We start from the raw sequence: 17,307 nt of genomic DNA, 5'->3' as shown, positions 1-17,307 counted from the left end.
CACCTCAGAAATGACAACTACATAAGAAACTTCAAAATATTCTATATGTTGCTAACGCAGATATGCTTATTCATGCATTTGTGACCTCAAGACTTGACTATTGAAATCCAGTATTTAGTGGTTGTCCTGCATCATCAATAAATAAACTACAGTTATATAATATGTCACAAAGTAATTTTTAAACTTCCTGTGATCACTTCTTCAAAAATCAGATTCAATTAAATAATGGGTTGGATGTTGTGAGAGATTGTTCTCAGCAGAGATCTGGGAGTGAGAGAGAATAACACAGATGTGTATTTGCATCAGGCTAATTTATTTCCACACAGACAGCCCGTTATATTAAGGCTACAGAAAAAACACACATGACAATCTGCAAGCAATCATATGTCTAGGGTTTCATATTATGATCAAATAAGATACAGTTAACATCTGCAACCAATTATGACCGTTTGACATGTACAAACAGAGCAATGTAACAGATCAAAGAACGAGGGTGTAGGGGAGGCTGTAGCTACCTTGGATATGGGAACTGGGCAAGCTGAGGCAGACTCCGATACGGGGACTGGCTGACAAAGACGCCGACATGTAGTAAGCTGCTGCAGACACTAGATGGGAGAAATGGAAGCTGTGGCTGACTTGGATACGAGGATTGGGGAAGCTGCAGCAGACTCGTTGGCCGTCTCGGTGAAAGCGGCCGGTGACTGAGGGTCTCCGGGCCCTGGGGACATGGCTGCAGAAGCCGGCTTGGGGAAGGCTACGGGTGACTCGGACATGAGAGTAGGGGAAGCTGTGGCTGACTTGGATTCAGGGTAAGCAGCGGGGTCACACCATAGTAACAAGAAAACGCATGGCAGGCTGTAAACCAAACAATGTGTCCGAAAGAAACAAAATATCAACATTACAGAAGAAACGAACGAACTAAACATTAAACAAGAACCCGGACAGTCTCGTTCTTGTGAACTCAGTTGATAAGTGTCTTGTCACACCCTTAATAATTAGTATTTAATCACATTACAGCAGTTGGAAGTTATAGCTGCACTCAGATACATTATACTATTACTTTCCCTGCTTATTACATTCCACTGTTGTCCGATTAAAGCATTATATAAATAACAATTTTTTGTATTGAATTGAAATATAAATTGTTGAAAATATGAAAAATAACAGCTAAAAAATGTGCCATTTGAAGCTATTTTTAGAGGCTTCATTAGTCCTTGAACTATAGAAATTATTAAAGGAATGAAAGACATAAATTCTTTAATAAAGATGTGAATAAAAAAAAATTGTTGTTTCTCTAACAAAGATGGAAGTTTGCACATGCACTAGCAGACCTCCGATACACTTCGATTTATCCGCATGTTTTTAACTGATGAAATGAAATTGACACAATTGTTACGGTTTATTGCTGAAAGCCCAAGCTTATCAACACATTTACATAACATTTACATTTATTCATTGGGCAGACGCTTTTATCCAAAGCGACTTACATTGCAGCAACTATACCTTTATACATAGGTATGTGCAAACTCCTGGGTATGGAACGATATTCCGGACATTATTAAAATGGAATTGCAAATTGTATTTGCAATTGCGTTTTCAATTTGTGGACGCATAAAATGTGACATAATCCAAACTCAATTGCAAATCGCGCATTACCGTTTGCATTTTCGTTTAAGCAAACGCACATTGACTGCCAAATTTCAAATGTAAAAGCAAAGTCCGTTTGCAACTGTGTTTCCCATATCTTACGAGTTTTGACCCGGTCATATTTAAATGGTAATTTCAATTACCACGTCTGTTTTTTCACTTTCTCAGCGTCGCGTGTGTAGCCAGCCAAAACTCAAATGGAATCGCAATTCCCTTAGTATTTCCATTTCCGGTGCCTTACACGGAAACCTGTCAATCAGTGTCAAGGGTGGGATTATGCTATGGGGCGTGTTTGTGTTGGGAAGTGACGTCACTCACAGTCGACGGTCAAGAAGCGATGCCCTGAAAATCCGTGTGTCGTTCGTTCTTTTCATATTCAATTGAGATTTTAAAATCGGAAAATTAAAAAACAGTTTGTTATTTCGTTATTCGTTTATAAATATAATACCAAAAAACAAATAACGGGTCATTTTTCGTACTTTTGATTTAATGCTCAGATCAAAAATAGGAAATGAAATAAAGGGGGCACGACCACGACCGATTTTGATATTTAATTTGTTCGATTTGTGTGAATCGGAAGTTATCTTCGTGTGTGTGTGTGTGTGTGTGTGTGTGTTGCACTTGGAAGTTTGCCGCAATGGCAAAAAGTTAAAACAAGCCTGAAAAACCTCAACCTTGCAGTGATTGACTCAGTATTTTTTTTTAGTAATTTCGTATCGACACCATGGCCGCACTGGAATCATATGCTGATTTAATTAAAGACTTATTTGAAACTGAAAGACACATAAAGAGATTTTCACTACCCTGCAGAAGATGGGTATCCAGCGATGTTCTGCTACAAAATGCTACAGTAAAAATATCTGCTTTTTGGCTAGATGTTAAGTCACGAATATTGGGTATAACTCCAATGTTGAACGTCTAACGCACCCTCAAAGAAAGTTGAGATATGGCACCCCAAATTTTCCCAATAACCCCAAAATGCTACAGCATAACTGTTTTCTTGCATGACGGTAGACATCAAGACAAGGTATAACCTAGCTGTGGAACTTTTAACGCACCATGAAAGACATACTTGTGCAAAAACACAGTTCTGACAATAGACCTTTTCTGTACATACAACAAGATTCTAAAAGTAACTGCAGTGTAAGATTAATAAATACACTAGTATTGTCACTTCATTACAAAAACAACTTAAAGATTCCTGTTTTACAAATATAATTGAATTGATTTGTCTTTCTCTAAGTTAATTTCATTAGTAAACTCCTAAAAATAAGGGGGGGCACGGTGGCTTAGTGGTTAGCACGTTCGCCTCACACCTCCAGGGTTGGGGGTTCGATTCCCGCTTCCCACTTGTGTGTGTGTGTGTGGAGTTTGCATGTTCTCCCCGTGCCTCAGGGGTTTCCTCCGGGAAACTTCAAATACAGATGTAAGGAGACAATTTGCAACCGTGTTTGGGCAGCATGTTAACCTGGTCAAACATAACCTGTCAACCAGATACTGACACTTAGGTCCTTTTTCGTGGGGTTTCCTGTACAGGGCTTACGCAAGGTCTCTGACTGATTTAAATTTAAACAGTGTCTTGATGGAAAACAACTTGCTTTGGCATTTCTTAAAATATAATCCCAAAATGCACACCAGTGATGTGTCATTGTAAAGAATGTCTTTAAAAACAACTTGAGTATCCTAATTTAACTAAGGCCTAGTCCTGGTTTAAAATAATAATAATGAACACTAGGGGTCTCTCAGTCGGAAAAGGGTGGCTTTCCCACTTCAGGTGGGTGGAGAGTTCCTGCCTCAAGTGGAGGAGTTCAAGTATCTGGGGGTCTTGTTCACGAGTGAGGGAAGGATGGAACGGGAGATTGACAGATGGATCGGTGCAGCTTCTGCAGTAATGCGGTCGCTGTACCGGTCTGTCGTGGTGAAGAAGGAGCTGAGCCGCAAGGCGAAGCTCTCGATTTATCGGTCAATCTACGTTCCTACTCTCACCTATGGTCATGAGCTGTGAGTCATGACCGAAAGGACAAGATCCCAGATACAGGCGGTGGCTGCAGGCTGGCTGGGCTGTCCCTTAGAGATAGGGTGAGAAGCTCGGTCACTCGGGAGGAGCTCAGAGTAGATCCGCTGCTCCTCCACATCGAGAGGGGCCAGCTGAGGTGGCTCGGGAATCCTTTCCGGATGCCCCCTGGACGCCTTCAAGTGACGAAGCAGCATCTGCGTATGACCGGATAGCGCCTCCCGTGAATGGGCTAAAATCAACCAACCGTCCAGATAATTCAGAATGCGCATACCGCTCTCTCTGAGAGGGGAAAGCACCACGTCCACGCACTTCGAGAATGTGCGCGAAGCTAATGCCAGTCCGAACGGGAGTACAGCAAATTGGTACGCTGATCCCGCGAAAGCGAATCGCAGGAACTTTCGGTGACGCTTGGCTATCTGAACATGAAAATACGCATCCTTCAGATCCACGGATGCAAACCAGTCCCCTGGACGCACTTGTGGCAGGATCTGTTTTAGAGTTGTCATTCTGAACGCTGGCTTGTGAAGGGCTAAGTTGACGGGTCTCAAGTCCAGAATCGGATCTCTCCGTTCCACCATCTCTCTTGGGCACTACAAAATACCGGCTGTAAAACCCGCTTTCTCGCTCGTTCGGAGGGATGCGCTCGATCGCTCCTTTCGCGAGCAGGCTGCAAATTTCCTGTCTCAACACAGCCCCATTTTGCGCTGACGTAAGCGACGGAACAACACCGCTGAAGCGGGGAGGTCTGTGTCTGAACTGCAGGGTGTACCCGTGTTCTACCACATTTAGTAGCCAATGAGAAATGCCCGGAATGGCTTTCAATGCATCCAGAAACAGACATGATGGCTGAATCTCTTTGGGCGTTAACGTCAGCGGACCGTTTAGGGAAGCACGCTGGTGCAGCGAGGCCAATAGCACTGGCGGGGAAAAGGCTCCTGCGTGAGACTCCAGCCGTCTCTCACCCACGGGAAAGGCCGTGGACGAGGGAAGGCTGGTTATAGCCGGGATTAACCGTGGCAGGGCAAGGAACGCATCATTGGCTGGGTGAGGGGGAAAGAGCTCCTTTTGTGAACAGGTATGTGTTTTTATTGCATTTACACAACATTTACAACATTGCAATGTTCGTCCGCAACCGCGGCGGAAAACTGATGCAAACAGCGGCGTTTGGGGGCCACCGGAACGGTCACAAACTCTCTCCTCATCTTTATAGGTCCGTCAGGACAACGGCTTGGCAGAAGATGACGCTCCGCCGTTGTGGCAATACAATTAACACACGAGAAAACATATTGACTGTCACAATATGACATAAAGAGCTAAATATATTAAAAGTCTGTAACACAACATATTTCTTCACTCTATTTACATTTGTAGTTCATTCAAGCAGCCCACACGTGGAATCATTTCACTAATAATAAAAAAAGACGTAAAACACGTGAACGTCTCCTCATACAACCACGCAGCATAAAACTCACCAAAACTCACTAATGCCATGTGTGAAATTCGTGGTCTGATTTAACTCTCATACGTGTATTTAAACTACTGCATTTAAACTAAATAGTTATAATCGATTTTTTAATTTATGAAACTCTTCTTCTTTGGTGTTTAAAGGCATCCATTGTAACACTACTGCCATCTGCTGCTGCGGGTAATCGATGTCTTTGATTTAATGCTTTTTGGCCATAAATTCACTTTTAATTTTAATACCAGATTTATTTTTTTGCCTCGAACACCATCATATTCCACTATGTAACAGTTAATCCCAAACAACACCTTCATTTTAAAATAACAAATATATCTGAACAGGCAGAACGTGTTATGACTCTGAACTCCTTTGAGTTTACTGTATGTGTTGTAGTACATCTTTTTAAGTAACTGAAGTATTGCGTGTCAAAACATCAAATGATATTTAATTCTTCATGATGTGAGTCCTATTCCTCTCTTTTTGGGGGGGCCGGGGGATTATGGTGGATGAGTAGCGGGTGACTGAAACATGAACGGATATCTGTGTTCTGACCACATACGGAGAAGGAGCAACTCTAAACTTTTCTTCACTTGTGGTTTTCACCACACTTGACACTGAGTAGTTGCATGACTAATATTCTAGTGAAAGACAAACTGTGAGTCTACATTAACACACCCACACCAGAAAGACTCTAGAGACGCTTCTCCTTTCTGTGTTAAATCATGAATCGTTACATAAAACACCCATGAGGATTTGTGTTTGTATTTTATAATAATTGTAATGTCTTTGGCTGACCGGACCCACATTTCACTGCTAGTTGTTGTCAGGTGTAGCGGGAAGAAGGTAGCGTCCAAACAAAAGGGTAATCCAAAATAAGTACTTTAATAAAAGCACAAAAGGCAAACAAGAAACTCAGGAACCAGAGGTTTACACACACTGACATGAAAGACATGTCGCATTAACAATACTAGACAAGGACTTGAAACAAGGGGAGAACTCAAATACAACATATAACGATGGATCAACAGGTGCTGAGGAACAACTAATAATAAGACACAAGTGAAAACAGGCAAGGGACAAATTAACTAAGAATGAAACACAAGTGAAAACTAATTTAACTAAGAATGAAATTAACAATGGGAGGAAAAAAACAAACAAAACATACAACAGCTGTGACAGTTGTATATTCTGTGTATTTGACAAATAAAATCTTGAATCTTTTAAGAAACTTTATTTTTAGGAGTTCCATTCCATTCCATTTTCTACCGCTTATCCGAACTACCTCGGGTCACGGGGAGCCTGCGCCTATCTCAGGAGTCATCGGGCATCAAGGCAGGATACACCCTGGATGGAGTGCCAACCCATCGCAGGGCACACAAGCACTCACACCCTACGGACAATTTTTTCCAGAGATGCCAATCAACCTTTCATGTTCAAGGTTTCCTGGGGCTGCGCGTGAACATGCAGAAGAGCAAGCTCACTCCGAGTCAGTCTATAACGTATCTGGGGGCGGACGGAGTCGATCTCTTCAGCTCTACATTTGCTCAGGCCGGGTCGGTCTGCTCTCCTAAAAGAGTTTCAGCGGCTTTTGGGTCTCATGGCGTCAGCCTCGGCGGTCTGCCACCTGGTTCTTCTGCACATGCGACCGCTACAGTTTTGGCTGAAGGCTCAGGTTCCATGGAAAGCATGGTCCTCGGGTCGAGTGCGAGTCCCGGTTACACTCAGTAGCCTCAGTGCCCTGAGCCCGTGGCGCGACCCGAGCATGTTCAGTCGTGGAGTTCCCCTGGGGCTGGAAACGAGACGTATAGTCGTTACGACGGATGCGTCGTCCTCCTGATGGGGCGCGGTGTGCGAGGGCTGTATTTCCCGCTGACCCACTCCCCCATGTGGAGCGACGCTCTGACGGTGCGTTGGCCGGACGTTCGGCTTTACGCGTTTCCTCCGGTGAAGATTTTGCCCCTGGTGCTGTGCAAAATCAGAGAGGAGACGGCAACGGTGATCCTCGTCGCTCCGTTTTGGCCGAATCAATCGTGGTTTCTGGACCTGAGCGAATTGTAAACGGCACCACCGTGGCGGATTCCCCTCAGGAGAGACCTGTTGTCCCAAGCGAACGGCACGATATTTCACCCCAGCCCGCAGCTGTGGAGCCTTCATGGCAGGCCTCTTCGGGGGTTTTAAATGCACTTCCTCAGCGTGTACATGACACTATTTTGGAGTGTCGTGCGCCTTCCACCAGGCGTTTATACGCTCTCAAATGGGGGGTGCTTGTTAAATGGTGCAATAGTAACAATATCGACACGATGTCCTGCCTCGTGTCTGATATTTTATGCTTCCTGCAGCACAGGCTGGACAACGGCGGACTCCCGTCAACACTGAATGTTTATGTGGCTGCTATCGCCTCGTTTCATTCCCCGGTTGACGGGCAATCGATTGGAAGGGACATGCTGGTGGTCAGATTCCTCAGAGGAGCGAGGAGACTTTTTCCCACGCGATCCCCTTCGGTGCCGCCTTGGGACTTAGCGCTGGTGTTGAAGGCTCTCTCTTCTCCCCCATTTGAGCCTTTGGCGCGGCTTCCATAAGAGAGTTCACTCTTAAAACTGTTCTCCTTCTTGCCCTTGCTTCGGCTAAGCGCATAGGGGATCTACAAGCGCTCTCAGTCGGCGCTGATTTCATTCATTTTGGAACCGGCGACTGCAACGTCACTCTCCGGCCGAAATCGGGTTATGTGCCAAAGTCTATGTCTACCCCATTTAGAGCACAGGTCATTTCTTTGCCCGCTTTGTTTTCCGAGTCGTCAGACAAGCAGAATGCTAACGCTCAGAGAGCGGTCTGCCCGGTAAGGGTTTTACGGGCTTACATCGATCGCACGGCCGGCTTTCGGCAGTCTGAACAGCTCTTCGTCTGTTTTGGTGGGGGAACTAAAGGTCGGGCTGTATAAAAGCAGAGGCTCTCTCACTGGGTGGTGGATACCATAACCTTCGCGTATGAGAGTCAGGGACAGAACTGCCCCTGCGGTTTCAGAGCTCATTCGACTAGGGCTATCGCCTCTTCGTGGGCCTGGTCTAAGGGCACATCTATTCAGGACATATGCTGTGCGGCTGGCTGGTCTTCACAGAACGCTTTCGCCAGGTTCTACAGATTGGACGTGTCCTCTTTGTCGTCTCAAGTCCTCTCTGTGAGTGCTGATCACTCTTTATCTTCTACCTTATAACCGCTTATGTTACACAGTTGTTGCCGCGTTGCTGTTCACATTGTGATTGGTGTACTTTTATGATCTCTGTTATATCCGCCCGGGAATCCGTGCTGCGTCCCGAAGTGCGTCTCCTTAAGTGCAGTTTTCAATAAAAAAAACTTTAAAAAAGAAATTGTTTCGGCCAGAAGTAGACGCACTTTCGTGCATGCGCGAAAAAATCGTGTTTCCGGGACGGATCGGGTGGTAACGGTGCTGTTTTCTTCTGCTGCATTTAGGATACACTCTGGATACTATTTGTCCGTAAGTGCTGTACATATTACAAAAAAATGTTAAAGTAATTGTACTCGGCTTATATTTGTTTTATTGGAGTTTGCTCATGTGAAATGACTAATTTGATAGTTATTAGTTATGATTCAGCATTTTGTTGCTATACGTTGTGCACTTTGGATATATCTGTATTGGTTTGATCTCATTTCTTCTTGTCTTTTGCTCTTTGTTACAGTTTTACAGTATAATTAGAGATAACTGTTATTGGTTAATAACGGTTGTTGGAGGAAAGAAATCAGAACTGCTGGAGGATGGCGAAGTGCAACACCAACTGCATTGAGAGGCCTATATCTGTGGGCTTCGGACACTTTGGTCGTGTTGTTGCTAGATATCCATCAGTGTTTTTGATATTACCATTACTTGTAGCTGCTGCTCTTGGATCTGGTTTTATGTATCTTAATGAGATGGAAGCAAATGACATCGAAGACCAGTTGACACCTGTAAACGGACCAGCGAAGCAGGAGAGGAAGACTGTGGAGGAATATTTTTCACCATCTGAAGAATTTTTTCGTCTGCGGCTTTCGTCTGAAGGAACTTACGCCTCTTTGATCATCACAGTTTTGGAAGGAGAAAATATATTGACCGAGGCTACTTTAACCGACGTTATTGAGATGGATAGACAAGTAAAAAATATATCAACAGGAAACACTTATGAAAACCTTTGTGCCAAAACTAATGGAAAATGCATGTCAAATCTTGTCTTGGACATATTAAATGATGATTTGAATAAAACAATCTCAACTGCTATTAGGTATCCTCTGCATAATGGACAATTTTTAGGAACAAGTGTCGGTGGTGTAGAGCTTAAATCAGAAGGCTCAGAGATAAGCAGCGCTAAAGCAGTCAGGCTTTTTTATTTTTTAAAAGAGGAAAACACAGCACTAAACACTTGGTGGCTTAATGGCTTTCTGGAATTCTTCTCAAACTATCCAGAGTTGAAAACAGTAAGTAGATATGATGCCGAGTTATGCCTTTTATGCTATGCTATTGATATTTTTCATGCAATTTATATTTTAAAGAACATCAATTTTTTACTGTGATGAAAAGGCAGAAGAGTGTTTGTCTGAATGTGTTTCTTCTGCAGGTTCGTGTGTCATACTTCACTTCACTATCAAGACAGAAGGAGATCGAGGCCAGTTCGGATTCTATCATTCCCTTCTTCTCTATTACATATGCTCTGGCTATTAACGTTTCAATTTTCTCTTGTCTGAGGTATTAAATCACAAAATCTAAATTATTTTGAGCACACACGAGATAAGGATATATGGTTATAAACCAAATTTCATATTTTTCCAGATTAGATTGTGTTAGAACCAAGGTGTGGGTTGCTGTGGCTGGTGTCCTCTCTACTGGTCTGGCTGTTCTTGCCAGTTTTGGTTTATTGCTCTTCTGTGGAATGCCTTTCGCTATGACAGTCGCCTCATCTCCCTTTCTGATTCTTGGTAAGTTTAATTCTGTACATCACCTGCATTAAATAAATAATTTAGCTACTCAATATCATTTACAGATGATAATCTCTGCTTTTTTGCAGGTATTGGAGTTGATGACATGTTCATCATGATCGCCTGCTGGCAGAAGACGTTAAAGAAGAAGTTGAAGATCGTTTAGCAGAAACATATAAAGAAGCCGCTGTGTCCATCACTATCACCACACTGACAGATGTGATGTCTTTCTATATCGGTCTGTTCACTCCATTCCGCTCCGTTCAATCTTTCTGCATGTACACCAGCAAAGCAATTCTCTTCTGTTACATCTTCAACATCACTTTCTTTGGTGCTTGTCTTGCACTGAATGGAAGAAGAGAGAAGGGTAATAAACATTGGTTGACCTGCATGAAAGTCCCAGAAGTCGATAGTGTTGATGCTACTGGTAATGTGTGTTGTGTTGGTGGTGCTTATGATAAAGAAACTGGCACTGATGAGGCAATGCCAATGGATTTATTCTTTAAAAATCACTACAGCCCTTTTCTGACAAAGACCTGGGTAAAGATCTCTGTGTGTTTGTTTTATTCTGCCTATCTGGCAGTTAGCATCTATGGATGTCTTCAACTACAGGAAGGTCTTGATCTGAAACATTTAGCACCAGACGGCTCATATGTTGGTAGTTACTATGATGATGAAGATCAATTCTTTTCTTCTTACGGTCCCAATGTCATGTTAGTTGTAACAGATGAAAACTTTCAGTATTGGAATTCAGATGCACGTCAAAACCTTGACTTGTGCCTCGAAAATTTTCAAAATCTGTCAATGGCATCTAAAGATTCCGAAATTTCACCCATTTCATGGCTTACTGCGTATATTAAGTTTGGACAGAGTTCTGGTATAAATGTAGATAATGAAACACAATTCAAACAAAGTTTACCTACATTTCTTAGGTTATCTGGATTTAGTGAAGATGTAAACATCACTAACAATAAGATTTTGGCATCGCGTATGTTCATTCAGTCTGTGAACATCAGGACAGCAGTCGATGAGAAGAACATGCTGAATGCATTCAGAGAAACAGCAGAAAGATGTGGAAAGTTACAGACGGCTGTTAATGTAATGGTGTATCACCCTGCGTTTATCTATTACGATCAATACGCTGTTATAGTCGGTAATACAATTCAGAATATAGTTGTAGCTACATGTGTAATGTTAGTTATTTCACTCCTTTTAATCCCAAATCCTCTCTGTTCTCTCTGGGTGACATTTGCTATCGCATCCATCATTGTGGGATTGACTGGTTTCATGGCATTATGGGATGTTAGTTTAGACTCAGTATCTATGATTAATCTGGTGATCTGTATTGGATTTTCTGTGGATTTCTCTGCTCACATATCGTATGCTTTCGTGACCAGTGAGAAATTGTCGGTTAATGAAAAAGCCAAAGATGCCCTCTATAAACTGGGGTATCCAATAATACAAGGTGCAGCTTCCACTATTGCAGGTGTTGTGGTGCTCGCTGCTGCAAAAAGCTACATCTTCAGGACCTTCTTTAAAATCATGTTATTAGTCATTCTGTTTGGAGCCGTCCATGGCATTGTGTTCATACCTGTGTTCTTCACCTTCTTAGGCACTTGTAATAAGATGTTTTGTGCTGCAAAGAAAACATATAATCAGCCCATATACCAATACTGACCTGAGAACAAAATTAACATAGCAACAGAAATGATTCAAACACTGTATTTATTCATCCTTACTGTTTCTGAGTAGCTATACAGTATTTCTTACTGATGTCAGCCAGTGTCTTGAGTCTGTACAAAACAGAAACACTTATGTGATTGTAGAAGATATTTTTGGCTAAAATATAGAAGAATAATGTCTACAATTGTTTACTATTGTAAAACCATTTAAGTTTCTTATCTTGGGGGCCGAATACTAGTTGACACAAAGGACCCTAGGTAAGCTGGGGGAGGAAAACACATCTGTTTTACATTATATTGGGGGTCTCAGAGGATGTGTGTGTGAGAATGTGTGTGTGTTAAACACACTATATAAGGGCTTCTCCAAAAAGGGAGAAGGGAGTGACATTGCAATCCTACTCCATTAATAAAGTGGTTTTTGTATCAAAACTCCAGACTCCAGAATAATTCCTCAGAACACGCAAAGAAAATGCACAACAGAATTGGCGACCACGGCAGGACTCCTTGGAAAGAACACGGAGGTGAACCACAGCAGGCAACTTCTGGACGAGCAACACATCAAAATTTGGCCAAGGTAAGCAGTTTTTGCTTATATAGTTAGGTTGTGTTGTTTGCCAGATATTGCTTGTGGTGAGACACTTTACGTTCTTCTAAATTCATCGAACTAAATTGATTTAAAAATATTAAGCAGTACCTGAGTAAAGGAGTTTTGATCCAAATCCATAAATGCATGCATTGATTTATGTTTACTGTTGGGTTGGTCTTGAGGAGAACAGTTTTCAAATTGTAATACTTATATAAGTGTACAATGCATATTAGATAAAAATAGTATTAAAATAAAAGCGCTAATAAGTCCTATAGGTTAAAAAAGTCCTACAAAGGTTGCCTTTTAAACAGAGAGCAGATTTGTAGGTACTCACAGTTTTGGTAAAAGTGAAATTGTGGGTGTCCGCGTAGTTATTTATTTTATGTTGCATTGTTGATCCAAGGGGACGCGAGAGCAAAACTATATTTAATTCAAGTGTGTCCTATTGTTGATCCAGGTGGAAACTTAGGAACATTGATGGTATTTATTTTTAGGTTGCCTTGTTGATCCAGACGGAAACGAGTGCAAAATTTAGTTCAAGGGAGGCCTAGTGTTGATCCAAGTGGAAATTTAGGCAAACTTGAGGGAGGGTATTTAACCGGTTCGGTGAGTAAAATTGTGTATTTTCTGTGTGTGCATGACTGCAGTATGAGTGTGACATTGCAATCCTACTCCATTAATAAAGTGGTTTTTGTATCAAAACTCGAGACTCCAGAATAATTCTTCAGAACACGCAAAGAAAATTCACAACATGATCTATTGTTTGACCTACTGAAACTGTAAAGCAGTTTAATTGAATGATCATGGTATACTAGACAAAGGCTATAAGTCTATAAAGCAACATTTTATTTGTTTAATTAACATTTAACTTCAAAGGTCCCCTCAGTGTAAGCTTGGCTGGTCATATGTTAAGAATTTGTACATATTGTATTTCAATTTTTGTTTGTGCAATATTGTGTTAAGTTTTTTTAAATGTTGTTTTTTATTTGTTTTTATCTTTGTACCTTTAATTATGTGTGTAAAACATGATTGCATTTTTATTAGTTAATTTTATCAACCTAATTGTTAGAGTATAATTGTTGGTCTTTTCCTATTGATTGAAGATTTATTTAAACCCATATGTTTATAAAGTTATGTTAAGAATTTAATTAACTAATCTGTTGTGAGCTATGCCTTTCTACTCTGTTTTTACTTGCACTTCAAAGTTAACTTTACTTAATCTGCAGTAATTTGCAATTTGGATATTGAAATTGTCATTACATTGGTGACTTGCAAAATATTTTCACAGCTGTGAGAGACGATATTGGATAAATCTGCCACAATTGGAGGCCTGTCATTCAATTGAATGCATATATATTTTAAATATTTGCTTCAATACAATTTTCTATTCTTTGTTTTTTTTATTCTTGCATTAAATATATTTTTAAATAAACAATAATCAGTAAGTATTGTCATTAATTTATGGGTTTGTATTATTTTTGGACCTTTGCAGTACTGTACAATTGCATTCATCAGGATTTAGACAAGGGTTTGTTTTCAATGTCTAACTGATAACAAGACATAAATCTTTGAATGAACCCATGTAGTAAAACTCCAAGAAACATGATACAATATCATAAAAAGGCCTTTGTTTGATTGTAAACCATTTGTTATACTTTTAAAATGCACTGGTAGTGATTGCTTTAAGGGATAGTTCACTCATACATTTTAATTCTATCATAATTTATCCTCACATAATTTCATACATGTATAAATGACTTTGTTATCAAAACAGAGAAAGATATTTGGAAGAATGTCAGCAATTGTCAGATATTAGACATCATTCACAACCATAGAAGGACAAATTGAATGCTAGTCAATGATGAACTGTTAGAACTGTTTGTTTACCTAAATTCTTCAAAATATCTCATTTGTGTTCAACTAAAAATCTTATGCTGTGGTAGCGAATGAAACTGAGAATTGCTAACATTGTTCCAAATGTCTTTCTTTGTGTTCGACAGAACAAAAAAAATGTATACAGGTTTGAAACTGTCACGGAATGGCTGTGTATAAATCGAATTCAAAGTATTTTTAATAAATCAACAGGCAGTAATAACAGGAGCATAAAAACACAACTAAACCAAACATCCAAATAATAGCACACAAGGATTTGAGGAACACATAGGGCTTACAGGAGACACTGGAGGTACAGGGGAACTGTCAATTAAATCCTCCCCAATAACACAGTTCATAATGCCAGAGGCCAGTAACAGCACAACCTCAGCGGCAGGAGTGTAGCCGTTCCCACTAAGCCCTCCATCTCAACCAGCACTCCCATTGCGACGCACGGTGTTGTGGCTCATGCACTTTGTCAGATGGGTCTTCAGGCTCGGGCTCCAGGGCGATGATGGGCTCAGTCATGGTTGTGCACGCTGGCTTTCGTGAAATGGCAGGCCCAAGCTCTCCATCTGCTGTAAAATGTGACAATATAAAGCGATTTGTGATTTCTGTCAGCTGTAAATTTGTGAAAAGTTTTGATGTGTTTTCATGGAAATATTGGACAAAGGTTGTTTAAACAGCATAAAACTAAATGTCTTCATTATACGTTTTTCCAATTTCGATGTTGAGTGTCTAAGTCATCAAATCCAACCTTATATTATCTTAATCACTGTCTGGTTGCCTTAAACACAGCATCATATTAAAACCGAACTGTTAACTAGGCTTTGAATAAATCAACACCTGACAGATCACTTCTGAGTTCTATCTCTTTTCTACTTTCAGAAAAAATCCTAGAGATTAGTTTTTTATTGGACTTACTCCAAGTGATTCCATTGTTTCCAGCGACTGTTACATGGACTGTTCTGACCATGTCCATCCCTTTATGACCATCATGTACTCATCCTCTGATGGCTACTTCCAGCAGGATAATGCACCATGTCACAAAGCTCTGATCATTTCAAATTGGTTTCTTGAACATGACAATGAGTTCACTGTACTAAAATGGCCCCAACAGTCACCAGATCTCAGCCCAATAGAGCATCTTTGGGATGTGGTGGAACGGGAGCTTCGTGCATCCCACAAATCTCCATCAACTGCAAGATGCTATCCTATCAATATGGGCCAACATTTCTAAAGAATGCTTTCAGCACCTTGTTGAATCAATGCCACGTAGAATTAAGGCAGTTCTGAAGGTGAAAGGGGGGTCAAACACAGTATTAGTATGGTGTTCCTAATAATCCTTTAGGTGAGAGTATGTCCATGAAGCGAACAGGAGCGGGACACAGCAGAGACATTTCTGACTTTTTGACTTTTTTTGTTTTAGAGGATATGATGCATTTATAAAGATTAAAACAGCCCAACTGTACATTAAATGAATCCACTTTAGATACACAATAATGCACCAATAATGTTAATGAACAACATAATAGTATAATATTAAATCACTGACAGTGTTATGATTCCACCTCACCTTGTCAGGTATTTCTTGGTCTAGAGGTGGAATCATACAGGATCCTCTGTTTCATGTGGGGAGAGACGTTTTGACCTTGTGGCTTTCAATACTCTCCCCGAGTCTCGTCTGTGTCCCCGCCCTTTCAGTCTCGTTAGCCTTCCCTTAGTGTTTGATATGTGTCACCTGGTCCCTATTAATTATCCTATGTTTGTTCCCCATTAAGAGTCCTCATGTTTCATTGTCCTGTGCACGTTCATTGTTTGCTGTATGAGATGTTGCTGTCTTGTATGCTGTTCCTTGTTGAAGTCACCAGTTTTCCTTGTTACCTTGTTCCTGTTTCCTGTTACCCTGAGTTCTAGTAAGTGTTAGTTTAGTTTTGTATCAAGCGTATGTGTTCTTAAGTTTAGTAAGTCAGTGTCCTTGTCTTTATTTATATATATTACCCTGTATTGTTTTCCCCCTCGTGGGTTTTGTTTTGCCTCTTTGTGTTTTGTATAATAAATTATCTGTTAACCCTGTCATTCCTGAGTCCTGCCTGCAATTGGGTTCTCCCTGCATTGTCTTCCTTGCAATTTCTGACAGACAGAGACCATTTTTGCTATTGCATACTTTCATTTAACCAACGTTTTGATTGATTATTTAGAGGACCCAGTCTTTTGCGATTTTAGAGGCTTTGATTATGTTTTTCCAGTGTTTAACAATGGATGTTCGTGTTTCTAATAAAAACGCTTAATATTTCACACAATTCACGTCTATTGTTCACTGCTGCCCTTCTTTTAACAAAACTGGATTTCTTCTGGTCCAAATAAAGTGCCTCCTACCGAAATACTCTGATTGGTAGAGCTGACCAGATCTGTCTTGATCGGTTCCCCGCTTAGAGCGTGTGTTTCAAGATGTCCCACCCAAGCCATATCAGCGACAGGGCTCTCAAGTTTTGAAGACAGGCAAGAGTGACACCCCCCCAGAAGAAAATATCTGACACATGACACTGACAATTTAACCAAATACAAAGCGTTTATTCAATTTCCATTTATAAAATTTGTGTGTGTGTTTGAGTGCGAGTGTTTGTGTGTGAGAGAGAGCGAGAGAGAGCGAGAGAGAGAGAGAGAGAGAGAGAGAGAGAGAGAGAGAGAGAGAGAGATTATGACTGATGTTGTTTGTGTTTGTTGCCTTTTTGGATGCCTTTTTGTGGTGTTGGCTCCCATTTAAAACAATTCGGCTCAAGCACCGCCATTTTCAGGGTCATGATTGAGGGCAATGTCCCGTCCAGAGACAAACTGTTTCGTGTTGAGGTTTTCAAGCCAGTCACCTTTGAAAAAAGGAACTGTGGGCCTCTATTTTTCAAATGTTTTCCCTTCATCGTAATTACTAATGAGCAAGTCATGTTGTGTGCGAAATATTTCTTACCTTGTTCTTTGTTGTGGACATTCTTCCCCAAAACTCCTCAACTTCAAAGACTGTTGGGTCCTGGGGCAAGGCAATGTCCATGAGTTGGTACTCCATAAACTCCTCACTTACTTG

The 17,307-nt window shown here is 41.0% G+C and overlaps 1 protein-coding gene and 1 pseudogene across 1 annotated transcript in view; both read left to right on the top strand.

Moving 5' to 3' along the window:
- Positions 1–17,307, top strand: part of LOC130429664 (uncharacterized) — a 72,253-nt gene that overhangs the window by 27,589 nt on the left and 27,357 nt on the right. The gene's annotated exons all lie outside the window — the stretch shown is intronic.
- Positions 8,898–11,815, top strand: LOC130429667 (patched domain-containing protein 3-like; annotated as a pseudogene).

This window comes from Triplophysa dalaica, chromosome 10, assembly GCF_015846415.1.
Source record: "Triplophysa dalaica isolate WHDGS20190420 chromosome 10, ASM1584641v1, whole genome shotgun sequence".
Lineage (NCBI taxonomy): Eukaryota > Metazoa > Chordata > Actinopteri > Cypriniformes > Nemacheilidae > Triplophysa > Triplophysa dalaica.
The sequence above is the reverse complement of the archived record's forward strand: the minus strand, read 5'-3'. Positions and strand labels throughout refer to the sequence as shown.